Raw genomic sequence first — 14,998 nt, forward strand, 5'->3', positions numbered from 1 at the left:
GCTGTTCCCTAGTTCAGCTAAGATACTTGTTCTTTAGGTAACGATGTTCCATAGTTATCATCCATCAGCCAATGCTATCCCACAGGCTGGTGATTATAGTATTATACCACTTCTAGTATTGCCTATGTTGTTCTTTAATACTTTTGTGTGCCATCTAGTTAATCTCGAGTACAAGCGATACATATTTTGTAGCTTTCATCTGTGTTCTCCCTTTAGTTTATGAGACCTGTTGCTGCTAGTTAACCCCAGTCCTACTATTTATGTCATCTCCTACACGCACTCATTTACATAAATCTAACTACTAGTTGTCTTCCATGCATGTCAGATATAATTACACACACTGACATATCCACAAGAACCTCACGGAGCAATGTAAAGGCCAATAAACTTGATGTCAATGATACCCAATATGATGGAACATGTAAAGGCAGTTCTTCAGAAGACTTGTAGAAAGATGATGAATCCTCTTCACCCCACAAGGTCCTTGCTCTAACTTGGCCTGTGATATGGGTACAACATGCATATAATGTCCTGGAGTGTATCTACTCTGTTGCAATGCCATGTGCTTAGCATGCTGATCATGCATGTAAATATGTCATGCCTTCATGTTTTTCAGTACCTATTCCATTCATGATAACATGTTTTCAAATTCAAGTACTGTCATTCTACTCTATCGCAATGCCATCTACTTAATTTGGACATCATGCTTCTGAATATCTTATGCATTGTTATTCATCAGTATGTACTTCATCTGTCTGCCATACCATGTTTTTTACATTGAAGTGTTGTTCTAGTGCTCTGTTGCAATGCCATCTTATTTTCCCAATCATACACGTGTATGTTGCCTTAGTTATTTCTGTACGTATTCCGCTATCATATAGTTTTACATTCAACTAGTGTTTTTTTTGCTGTGTTGTCCTGTCGTATCCCTAGCTCTTACACCATACTCCCTCCGTCCGAATTACATGTTGCCGAAATGGATAAAAAAGGATGTAGCTAGAACTGAAATACGCCTAGACCCATCCATTTTTTCCGGATGGAGGGAATACATGTCAATATGCCATGCCTTTCTATTCTTCAGTACCTATTCCATCTCTCTGCTGTCGCATGTTTTATAGTTAAAGCACCATTCTTCTATACAAGGCATGCAAGGGGAAGATGACTATGTTAGAATCTGAAGGGTTACAAACAAGGCCTTTGCAAAAGATCCAAATGCTAGGAGATAATAAACCAACTCCAGTTTTTATAGATACTGCTCCAGCACAGAGAAACCCAACTCCTACTGATAATAAGCAGATTCCAGTGGCCAAAGAACTAGTCCGCTCCAGTCTAACAAAAATATGTCAACTCAATTCTAAGAAGCATGTGCGTATCCTTGCATCATGAAATTTTATAGCATGTTGATCATATTTTCTACATGTTTCTTACCCATCTCTCTTTTAGAAAATAAGCTTAACAAATAGAAGAATTTCTGCAATGGTATCGTTTATGAGGAAAGATTTTTGCAGGAATTCTCTATGCTCCAATGTAGATGTAAGTACCTGTTGTATATCATTATATTTTTACATCAGCATGTATTTTGTTAATCGGCGTGAATCCAACATTTATCTGATCTAAATTTAGTTGTAGCAAAATGTATGATCAAAGGCCACAATGTTGATTTTTGTAAGGAAAACTGTCTGGTAGTTTTGCATCCTAAGCTGCATGAGTGTACTATCTCATATCAGTGGGTTTGAATACTTTGGTTCTGCAGTGGGTTTTTCAGTGTTTTTTTACTGTGTTGTCCTGTCGTATCCCTAGCTCTTACATCATACTCCCTCCGTCCGGATTAAATGTCGCAGAAATGGATAAAACTGGATGTATCTAGAACTAAAATACGCCTAGACCCGTCCATTTATTTCCGGATGGAGGGAATACATGTCAATATGTCATGCCTTTCTATTCTTTAGTACCTATTCCATCTCTGCTGTAGCATGTTTTATAACTGAATCACCATTCTTCTATATAAGGCATGCAAGGGGAAGACGGCTATGTTAGAATCTGAAGGGTTACAAACGAGGTCTTTGCAAAAGATCCAAACGCCAAGAGATAATAAACCAACTCCATTTTTCATAGATACTGCTCCAGCACAGAGAAACCCAACTCCCACTGATAATAAGCAGATTCCAGTGGCCAAAGAACTAGTCCGCTCCAGTCCAGCAAAAGAATGTCAACTCCATTCTAAGAAGCGTGTGCGTATCCTCGCATCATGAAATTTTATAGCATTCTGATCATATTTTCTACATGTTTCTTACACATCTCTCTTTTAGAAAATAAGGTTAAACGATAGAAGACTTCCTCCATTGGGATCGTATTCAAGGAAAATATCTTGTTGGAATTCTCTGTGCTCAAATGCTGATGTAAGTACATGTTGTATATCACTATATTTTTACATCAACATATATTTTGTTAATCGGCGTGAATCTAACCTTTATCTGATCTAAAATTAGTTGTAGCAAAATGTTAAAGGCGCCAATGTTGATTTTTGTAAGGAAAACTATCTGGTAGTTTTGCATACTGAGCTGCATGAATGTACTATCTCATATCACGCACATTACTGAATTGTAGTGCTTCTCTGGTTGCCCATTCATTCATTGTGTCAATGTTCTTTCGTGCTACCTTACCTGGCTGATGATAGTTGTGTCATATTGTGTTAATTTGGTGTAGGCTAGTTGCCCAAACGTTCGTTGTGTCAATGTTGCTTTCCTATTATTTGACTTGGCCAATGATAGCAATGCCAGTGTGTTAATTTTGTGCAGGCTGCTGAAGATAAGAAGACAAACTCTGAAAACAGTAAGGCAACCCCATTGTTTCTTTCCAATAAATCTAGGTCAGGTAATATGGCAATAACTCATGATTAATCTGTTTGGCTCCCGTCCTAATTTATGTTATGATGCAGTGGTCGAGACACTCTCCACTATCAATAATACAAGCCTGCCAAAATCGCCATCTGAATCTGTTCAGTATCCTCTTCTCGAATGCAACAGAATAAATGTATGTTTGTGAACCAATTAATGGCTGAAGCAATGATGGAAATGGTGGATGAATCCGAGGTGTAGAGTCGTGCGACACAACAACTGATCAATGTTTTCAGAGACAGTGTAGCAAAGCAGAAAGAACTTGCCCATATGCTTATGGGCGTCATATGTGCTGAGGTTGCAGATTGTGACGTTGTAGATGGTTAGGTTCTACTCATTTATTTGCACTGGCAACAATCTTTGTTTGCCCAGTGGATGTAATTTCCTGTAATATATGCTGGATGTGCAACATTATTCCCTGTATGTCGTACCTTTGCTTGATCGGTTTTGGTCCTGTGCATAATTGCTCGTCGTAATGGGCTCAAATTATCTAATTTGGCCTAAAGACATGTACGAACTTTAGTGGGCCCATTAATTTAATGGGCCGTTACTAGGCCAAAAGTTAATGGTCGGCCCTCTTACCTCCCGGGTCGTTAACAGGCCGACATCAAAGCGGGCAATAGGTGGCCCTAATTTATTTCACGGGCTGTTAACAGGCTGTTACTAAGTTTGGGCTACATATGGCCCAACTTTACTGTAGGCCTTTAGCAGGCCGAAAGAGACAGCGGGCTTGTACTGGACCATGAAGACCATGGGCCGCTAAGAGGCCGAAAGTCAGGTCGTATTGTAAATGGCCCAACTGTGTTGTGGGCCTTTAGCAGGCCGAAAGGAAACCGGACTGGTATTGGACCATGAAGGGTATGGGCCGTTAAAAGGCCAAAACTAAGGTCCGACTGCAAATGGCCCAACTCATTTATGGTCCGTTAACAGGCCGAAAGGCACACATGGCCGGGAATTGGCCCAACACTTAAATGGGTCGCTAAAAGGCCAAAACTCAGGTCCGACTACAAATGGCCCAACTGATTTATGGGCCGTCAATAGGGTGAAATTGACACCCGGCCAGAAATTGGCCCAACACTTAGATGGGCCGCTAAAAGGCCAAAACTCAGGTCCAACAACAAATGGCCCATCAGATTTATGGGCCGTCAATAGGCTGAAAGACACACGGGGCCGGAAATTAGCACAACATTTAAATGGGTCGCTAAAAGGCCAAAAGATGTACATCCTAAAAATTGGCCCATCCATTAAATGGGCCGTTAACAGGCCGAAATCTCATCGGGCCGATATTGAGCCCAAATATATAGCGGATTGTTAACGGGCTCGAACTGACGATGGGCTGCAATGGTGTCAAATCTTTACGGGCCATTGACGGGCCGAATTGGCACATCTCTTATGGGTCGTGGGCTTAAATGGACCTGACACAAGTAGGCCTTATATGGGCTGGCCTGCTAATTTTTACTGGGCCGGCCTTTTCACAGGAATGGGCCTCTGTTGGGCCGTGCCACGTGTCGATGTATCATAGGCGCCTTCCGTCCAATGAGTGGATGACATCTGTCCCAACGATGAGCCGACACGTGTTTCCTCCAGCCAATGATGATTTTACACGTGGAAAATCCCCATTGGTCGGGGCTGTTAATGGGTTATCGGATTCAAAACCCGACCCGATAGCTTAATGGCGTTCCGTTACGGTGGATGCCACGTGCCGGTCACCCTTGAAAAAAGCACTTCTATGACGCGCGATTTATCGTCATGGAAGTGGACACTTCCGTGATGATAATTTTGGTAACGTCATGGAACACTTCTACGACAGCACAGGTATGACTATCTTGATTCTGTCATAAAATCGTCATGGATGTACATGCATGACAAAAAACCCAACCTACTGTGACAAACACGTATCATCACGGAAGTGTATTTTTTTTGTAGTGAACACCGTGGGCGATGAAGTCAAACAACCCACACGGTTTTTATAAAGTAGGCGTGTTGGATCAACTAACAATCACACACTGCTTCCAACAGAGAACTGTTTGCGTTAGGCCACCTTACACAAACGTTTCCCCACAAAAAATTGCGTGATATATACATACGAACGGAAACGTTTTTATGGGATTCACTATGTGGGATGTACATACGAACGGAAATGGTTGGGCTTCGATGCCTCGCCCGGTCGAACGCGAGCTCATTTTGCCCCGCCTGTATGGTCGGAGGGCCTATCCCCGATGGTTTTTGGGTTGTGTGGGAAGGACCCCCCTGTCGCACACACTCACTAGGTGAAGGTTTAAAACTCTGTCGCGGAAAGGGGGTAAAAACCGTTTGTATAGCACGTCTTTGCACCAGTGAATACTCAATCCAACATAACAAAACCTCAAAGAGCAAGACTCAATTCATCACAAGAAGGTAGAGGGGGAGAAACACCATATGATCCAACTATAGTAACAAAGTTTGCGGTACATCAAGATCATGCCAAAGCAAGAACACGAAAGAGAGAGATCAAACACGTAGCTACTAGTACATACCCTCAGTCCTGAGGGTGAACTACTCCCTCCTTGTAATGGAGCCCACCGGGATGATGAAGATGGCCTCTGGTGATGATTTCCCCCTTCGCTAGGGTGCTGGAACGGGCTCCTGATTGTTTTTTCGTGGCTACAGAGGCTTGCGGCGGCGGAACTTCCGACCCAGGGTTCTTTTCGAAGGTTTTTGTATATATAAGAGTATTTGGCATTGGAAACAAGTCAGGGGGACACCCGAGGGGCCCACAAGCCCTAGGGCGCGCCCTGGGGGTGGGCGCGCCCCTTGGCTTGTGGCCTCCTCGGTCACCTCCTGGCAACATCTTCGGTGCTTCGTGGGTCTCTTCTGGTCCATAAATGATCACTGTAAATTTTCAGCCCATTCCGAGAACTTTTTTTCTGCACAAACAACGACACCATGGTAGTTCTGCCGGAAACAGCATTAGTCCGGGTTAGTTCTAATAAAATCATACCAAACCATATAGAATTGTTGCAAACATGGCATGAATACTTCATAAATTATAGATACGTTGAAGACGTATCATGGTCCAAACACGATGGAAAGTTTTGAAGACTTTTTCTGAACCAGAAGAAACCCTCAAAACTTCGGGAGTCGTCCAGAGGATGCTCGAGGGCCCCACAAGGATAGGTGGCATGCCACCCAAGCTTTGTGCCCCCCTGAGCCTCGTCTTGTCCTAATCACCGACCAATAAATTCGCAAATGTTCCAAAACCATCGAAGCGAGACCCGAAACAATTTTATCGCTACGACAAGTCTGTTCTAAAGCGATCCCATCTGGAGCCCTGTTTTGGCGTTCTCCCGGATGGGGAAACCATTGGGGTCGCCATCTTCATCAACCTTACTACCTCCATGATGGTGTGTGAGTAATTCCTCCAGGACCTACGGGTCCATAGTAGTAGCTACATCTCTCTCTCTCTGACCTTCAATACAGTGTTCTCTTTTGAGATCAATTCGAGTTCTTGTGGAGTGTTTGCTGGGATCCAATGAATTGTGAATCTATGATCAGATTGTTCATTGATTTATATTAAATCTCTTGAATTTTCTTTGCTGCATAATTAAATAGCTATGTATGCTTTTCGATCTACGAGTCTTCTCTAGCCAAGATAGATGACTAATTCTTCAGAGGGTGATGCATAGTAGTGGGTTTAATCTTGTGGTGCTCTGATCAAGTGGCAATAAGGACGGAGACATGTATATTGTATTGTTGCCACTAAGGATAAAGCAATGATGTTTAATCTTATTGCTAGATTTCTTTCTGTCTACATTATGTCATCTTGCTTATTGTGTTATTCCGTTTCTTGCAAACCTACTACTTTGAGATGCATGCTGGATAGCGGTCTTGGAGCGGAGTAATAGTGGTAGATGCAGTTGGATTAACGATCTACTTATCACAGACGCAATGCCTGAGATTGTGCCATGAATGATCATAGTTATCGACTGTTACTTTGTTGTCAATTATCGAACAACAATTTGTCTACCATGCCACTATCTGATTTCAAGAGAGATGCCACTAGTGAACCCATGACCCCGGTTCCGTTATCCATCTATACAAGCTCTTATAAAATTGTTTATTTTCCTTTACTTTTTACCGTTTTTACCTATATCTATTTGCTCTTTTTGTAACTAGCAAGACAAGGGGGTTGATAACCCCCTGCCAGGTTTTTATTTGTTTGTGTGTAGGTGTTTTTTTACATTGTTTGCTTGGTAACTGATAACCCACAAGTGTAGGGGATCGCAACACTTTTTGATAAGTAAGAGTGTCGAACCCAACGAGGAGCTAAAAGTAGAACAAATATTCCCTCAAGTTCTATCGACCACCGACACAACTCTACGCACGCTTGACATTCGCTTTACCTAGAACAAGTATGAAACTAGAAGTACTTTGTAGGAGTGATAGGAAAGGTTTGCAAGATAATAAAGAACACGTAAATAAAAGCTAGGGGCTGTTTTAAATAAAGATGCAATAAAGTAAATATAGCGAGTGTGGAAAAGTGGTGGTAGGAGTTGTGGAATTGTCCCTAAGCAATTGACTATATTACTAGACCGGTAATCACTATTGCAATTCTATTTGAGGGAGAGACATAAGCTAACATACTTTCTCTTCTTGGATCATATGCACTTATGATTGGAACTCTAGCAAGCATCCGCAACTACTAAAGATCATTAAGGTAAAACCCAACCATAGCATTAAACTATAAAGTCCCCTTTATCCCATACGCAACAATCCCCTTACTCGGGTTTGTGTTTCAGTCACTCGCGCAACCCACTATAAGTGAATCATGAACGCATTGCAACACCCTACAGCGGGAATCCCTCACGCTTGAACCGACACGGAGGGCACCATAGGACAGCACCAATAATAAAACATGCAACTCAAACCAATCATAGCAATTCATCAATCAACGATAGGACAGCGAAAATCTACTCATACATCATAGGATGGCAACACATCATTGGATAATAATATGAAGCATAAAGCACCATGTTCAAGTAGAGGGTACAGCGAGATGCGGGAGAGTGGACTGCTGGATATAGAAGGGGGAAGGTGATGGAGATGTTGGTGAAGATGACGGCAGTGTTGGTGAAGATCGCGGTGATGATGATGGCCCCCGGCAGCGCTCCAGCGCCACCGGAAGCAAGGGGGAGAGAGGGACCCTTCTTATTCTTCTTCCTTGACCTCCTCCCTAGATGGGAGAAGGGTTTCCCCTCTGGTCCTTGGCTCCCATGGCTTGGGAGGGGCGAGAGCCCCTCCGAGATTTGATCTATCTCTCTGTTTCTGCGTTCTCTGATTCTCCCCCTTCACCGTTTCCTTTATATCTGGAGATCCGTAACTCTGATTGGGGTGAATCTTTCGCCCAGATTTTTCTCATAAAATTAGCTTTCTTGCGACAAAAGAAGAGCGTCAACCGCCTTACGGGTGGCCCATGAGAGACCAGGGCGCGCCCAGGGGGAGGGCGCGCACCCCTGTCTCGTGGCCACCCCGGAAACCGTTTCACATTGATTCTTCCTCTGGAAAATCCCAAATATTCCAAAATAATTCTCCGTCCGTTTTTATCATGTTTGGATTCCGTTTGATATTGGGTTTCTGCGAAACATAAAACACCATGGTAGTTCTGCCGGAAACAGCATTAGTCCGGGTTAGTTCTAATAAAATCATACCAAACCATATAGAATTGTTGCAAACATGGCATGAATACTTCATAAATTATAGATACGTTGAAGACGTATCATGGTCCAAACACGATGGAAAGTTTTGAAGACTTTTTCTGAACCAGAAGAAACCCTCAAAACTTCGGGAGTCGTCCAGAGGATGCTCGAGGGCCCCACAAGGATAGGTGGCATGCCACCCAAGCTTTGTGCCCCCCTGAGCCTCGTCTTGTCCTAATCACCGACCAATAAATTCGCAAATGTTCCAAAACCATCGAAGCGAGACCCGAAACAATTTTATCGCTACGACAAGTCTGTTCTAAAGCGATCCCATCTGGAGCCCTGTTTTGGCGTTCTCCCGGATGGGGAAACCATTGGGGTCGCCATCTTCATCAACCTTACTACCTCCATGATGGTGTGTGAGTAATTCCTCCAGGACCTACGGGTCCATAGTAGTAGCTACATCTCTCTCTCTCTCTGACCTTCAATACAATGTTCTCTTTTGAGATCAATTCGAGTTCTTGTGGAGTGTTTGCTGGGATCCAATGAATTGTGAATCTATGATCAGATTGTTCATTGATTTATATTAAATCTCTTGAATTTTCTTTGCTGCATAATTAAATAGCTATGTATGCTTTTCGATCTACGAGTCTTCTCTAGCCAAGATAGATGACTAATTCTTCAGAGGGTGATGCATAGTAGTGGGTTTAATCTTGTGGTGCTCTGATCAAGTGGCAATAAGGACGGAGACATGTATATTGTATTGTTGCCACTAAGGATAAAGCAATGATGTTTAATCTTATTGCTAGATTTCTTTCTGTCTACATTATGTCATCTTGCTTATTGTGTTATTCCGTTTCTTGCAAACCTACTACTTTGAGATGCATGCTGGATAGCGGTCTTGGAGCGGAGTAATAGTGGTAGATGCAGTTGGATTAACGATCTACTTATCACAGACGCAATGCCTGAGATTATGCCATGAATGATCATAGTTATCGACTGTTACTTTGTTGTCAATTATCGAACAACAATTTGTCTACCATGCCACTATCTGATTTCAAGAGAGATGCCACTAGTGAACCCATGACCCCGGTTCCGTTATCCATCTATACAAGCTCTTATAAAATTGTTTATTTTCCTTTACTTTTTACCGTTTTTACCTATATCTATTTGCTCTTTTTGTAACTAGCAAGACAAGGGGGTTGATAACCCCCTGCCAGGTTTTTATTTGTTTGTGTGTAGGTGTTTTTTTACATTGTTTGCTTGGTAACTGATAACCCACAAGTGTAGGGGATCGCAACACTTTTTGATAAGTAAGAGTGTCGAACCCAACGAGGAGCTAAAAGTAGAACAAATATTCCCTCAAGTTCTATCGACCACCGACACAACTCTACGCACGCTTGACATTCGCTTTACCTAGAACAAGTATGAAACTAGAAGTACTTTGTAGGAGTGATAGGAAAGGTTTGCAAGATAATAAAGAACACGTAAATAAAAGCTAGGGGCTGTTTTAAATAAAGATGCAATAAAGTAAATATAGCGAGTGTGGAAAAGTGGTGGTAGGAGTTGTGGAATTGTCCCTAAGCAATTGACTATATTACTAGACCGGTAATCACTATTGCAATTCTATTTGAGGGAGAGACATAAGCTAACATACTTTCTCTTCTTGGATCATATGCACTTATGATTGGAACTCTAGCAAGCATCCGCAACTACTAAAGATCATTAAGGTAAAACCCAACCATAGCATTAAACTATAAAGTCCCATTTATCCCATACGCAACAATCCCCTTACTCGGGTTTGTGTTTCAGTCACTCGCGCAACCCACTATAAGTGAATCATGAACGCATTGCAACGCCCTACAGCGGGAATCCCTCACGCTTGAACCGACACGGAGGGCACCATAGGACAGCACCAATAATAAAACATGCAACTCAAACCAATCATAGCAATTCATCAATCAACGATAGGACAGCGAAAATCTACTCATACATCATAGGATGGCAACACATCATTGGATAATAATATGAAGCATAAAGCACCATGTTCAAGTAGAGGGTACAGCGAGATGCGGGAGAGTGGACTGCTGGATATAGAAGGGGGAAGGTGATGGAGATGTTGGTGAAGATGACGGCAGTGTTGGTGAAGATCGCGGTGATGATGATGGCCCCCGGCAGCGCTCCAGCGCCACCGGAAGCAAGGGGGAGAGAGGGCCCCTTCTTATTCTTCTTCCTTGACCTCCTCCCTAGATGGGAGAAGGGTTTCCCCTCTGGTCCTTGGCTCCCATGGCTTGGGAGGGGCGAGAGCCCCTCCGAGATTTGATCTATCTCTCTGTTTCTGCGTTCTCTGATTCTCCCCCTTCACCGTTTCCTTTATATCTGGAGATCCGTAACTCCGATTGGGGTGAATCTTTCGCCCAGATTTTTCTCATAAAATTAGCTTTCTTGCGACAAAAGAAGAGCGTCAACCGCCTTACGGGTGGCCCATGAGAGACCAGGGCGCGCCCAGGGGGAGGGCGCGCACCCCTGTCTCGTGGCCACCCCGGAAACCGTTTCACGTTGATTCTTCCTCTGGAAAATCCCAAATATTCCAAAATAATTCTCCGTCCGTTTTTATCATGTTTGGATTCCGTTTGATATTGGGTTTCTGCGAAACATAAAACATGCAACATACAGGAACTGGCACTGGGCACTGGATCAATATGTTAGTCCCAAAAATAGTATACAAAGTTGCCAAAAGTATATGAAAGTTGAAGAATATTGGCATGGAACAATCAAAAATTATAGATACGACGGAGACGTATCAGCATCCCCAAGCTTAATTCCTGCTCGTCCTCGAGTAGGTAAATGATAAAAAGATAATTTTTGATGTGGAATGCTACCTAGCATAATCTTGATCATATGTCTAATCATGGCATGAATATTAAGACACGAGTGATTCAAAGCAATAGTCTATTGTTTGACATAAAAACGATAATACTTCGAGCGTACTAATAAAGCAATCATGTCTTTTCAAAACAACAAGGCCAAAGCAAGCTTATCCCTACAAGATCATATAGTTTTGCCATGCTTCATTTTTTTCACACAAAATGCTCCCATCATGCACAACCCCGATGACGAGCCGAGCAATTGGTTCATACTTTTTAACGCGCTTCAGCTTTTTCAACCCTCACGCAATACATGAGCGCAAGCCATGGATATAGCACTATAGGTGGAATAGAATATAATGATGGAGGTTATGTGGAGAAGACAAAAAAGGAGAAAGTCTCACATCGACGCGGCTAATCAACGGGCTATAGAGATTCCCATCAATTGATGTCAATGCGAGGAGTAGGGATTGCCATGCAACGGATGCACTAGAGCTATAAGTGTATGAAAGCTCAAACTGAAAACTAAGTGGGTGTGCATCCAACTTGCTTTCTCATGAAGACCTAGGGCATTTGAGGAAGCCCATCGTTGGAATATATAAGCCAAGTTCTATAATGAAAATTCCCACTAGTATATGAAAGTGACAACATAGGAGACAATCTATATGAAGAACATGGTGCTACTTTGGAGCACAAGTGTGGAAAAAGGATAGTAACATTGCCCCTTTTCTTTTTTTTCTTTTTTTTTCTTTCTGGGTGGGCTTCTTTGGCCCCCTTTTTTATTTAGGCTTCTTTGGTCTTTCCTTTTTTTTCATGGGGCAATGCTCTACAATGATGATCATCACACTTTTATTTACTTATAACTCGATATTACAACTCAATACTAGAACAAAGATATGACTCTATATGAATGCCTCCGGCGGTGTACCGGGATTTGCAATGATCTAGCGTAGCAATGACATCAAACGGACAAGCCATGAAAACATCATGCTAGCTGTCTTACGATCATGCAAAGCAATATGACAATAAATGCTCAAGTCATGTATATGATGATGATAGAAGTTGCATGGCAATATATCTCGGAATGGCTATGGAAATGCCATGATAGGTAGGTATGGTGGCTGTTTTGAGGAAGATATAATGAGGCTTATGTGTGATAGAGCGTATCGTATCACGGGGTTTGGATGCACCGACGAAGTTTGCACCAACTCTCGAGGTGAGAAAGGGCAATGCACGGTACCGAAGAGGCTAGCAATGATGGAAAGGTAAAAGTGCGTATAATACATGGACTCACATTAGTCATAAAGAACTCATATACTTATTACAAAAGTTTATCAGCCCTCGAAGCAAAGTACTACTATGCATGCCCCTAGGGGGATAGATTGGTAGGAAAAGACCATCGCTCGTCCCCGACTGCCACTCATAAGGAAGACAATCAAAGAAACCCCCCGTGCTTCAAATTTGTCACACAACGGTTACCATACGTGCATGCTACGGGACTTGCAAACCTCAACACAAGTGTCTCTACAATCCACAACCACCCACTAGCATGACTCTAATATCACCATCTTTATATCGCAAAACTATTGCAAGGAATCAAACATATCATATTCAGCGATCTACAAGTTTATGTAGGATTTTGTGACTAACCATGTGAATGACCAATTCCTGTCATCTCTCTAAATTGATATAAGTGAAGCAAGAGAGTTTAATTCTTTCTACAAAAGATATGCCCCCGCTCTAACAAATATAAGTGAAGCAAAAGAGCATTCTACAAATGGCGATTTTCTATGTGAAGAGAAACACGCAATCCAAACCTCAAATGATATAAGTGAAGCACATGAAGCATTCTATAAAGCCACACTCAAAAGATATAAGTGAAGTGCAATGAGCATTCTATAAATCAACCAAGGACTATCTCATACCAGCATGGTGCATAAAAGAAAAGTGAAAACTAAATGCAAAAGACGCTCCAAGACTTGCACATAATGCATAAACGAAACGAATACGAAAACATACCGATACTTGTTGAAGAAAGAGGGGATGCCTTCCGGGGCATCCCCAATCTTAGACGCTTGAGTCTCCTTGAATATTTACTTGGGGTGCCTCGGGCATCCCCAAGCTTGAGCTCTTGCCTCTCTTCCTTTTCCTTATATCGAAACCTCCTCGTTTAGACACTTCATCCACACAAAACTTCAACAGAACTCGGTAAGATCCGTTAGTATAATAAAGCAAATCACCACTCTAAGTACTATTGCAAACCAATTCATATTTTGTTTTTGCATTGTGTCTACTGTAATATAACTTTTTCATGGCTTAATCCACTGATATAAATTGATAGATTCATTAAAACAAGCAAACTATGCATCAAAAACAGAATCTGTCAAAAATAGAACAGTCTGTAGCAATCTGAACATTCACCATATTTATGGTACACCAAAAATTGTATAAAAATTAGTAAAAATAAACAAGTTGTATAGAAAGATAGTGCAAAAGGAATCAGAACCATTTGACGTTCCGGATAAAAATGTAAAATCACGCACTACAGACAAAGTTTCTGTCCTGCACCGTACAAACCAACAAGCATTGTAAACATCCTAAAGGCAAACCTTGCACATTATTTTTATAAAACAATGGAATTATACAAGGGGATAATTATTTTTGTTGAAAAGTTTCTGTAATCAAGATTCACAAAGTTTCCGTGAGCATGAACAAAGTTCAAGGCTAGCTCCCACTTAAACAATGCTTGTCTTTGTTACTTTCACTTTCCTTTTTGAAAAGTTTTTTAGGTTCCCCTCTTTATTTATTTTTTTGTTTTTAAACTATATAAAAGCACTCAACAGAAATAAATGACTCTCTAAAACTTCCAGGTTGTCTCCCTGACAGCGCTTTCTTTAAAGCCATTAAGCTAGGCATTTAGTGCTCAAGTAATGAATCCACCCGGATCCCAAGGTATATCAAAGCCAATTTTAATTAACAGTGATTTGTAATTTAGTAGTGAGAACAAAGTAACATATATAATGCAACAACAAAGTCTAACTCTCTTCCTATGCATCGACATGTCATAAAAGAACAATTCATGCACACCAAGTAAAGGCCAATGCATAGCATAAGCAGTTTCTTGCAATTCTATCGTATTGGAAACATAGAGAGGTGGAGATGTAGTTCCTCTCTCATAATAATTACAAGTAGGAGCAGCAAGCACATGCATATTATATTCATCAAAATCATCATGTGCAAAGGTAAAAGGCAACCCACCAATATAATCCTTAATAAGCACAAACTTCTCTGATAAAGTGTAGTTGGGAGAATTCAAAAAGATAATAGGACTATCATGCGTGGGTGCAATAGCAACAAATTCATGTTTAACATAAGGAACTATAGAAAGTTCATCTCCATAAGCATACTTCATATTGGCATCTTGGCCACAAGCATAGCAAGCATCATCAAAAAGGGATATTTCAAGAGAATCAACGGGATCATATCAATCATCCTTCGGTAAGCACGAAGGGGAATTAAACAATGTATGAGTGGAAGAGTTACTCTCATTAGAAGGTGG

Source organism: Triticum dicoccoides, chromosome 2B (genome assembly GCF_002162155.2).
Source record: "Triticum dicoccoides isolate Atlit2015 ecotype Zavitan chromosome 2B, WEW_v2.0, whole genome shotgun sequence".
In the NCBI taxonomy this organism is placed as follows: domain Eukaryota; kingdom Viridiplantae; phylum Streptophyta; class Magnoliopsida; order Poales; family Poaceae; genus Triticum; species Triticum dicoccoides.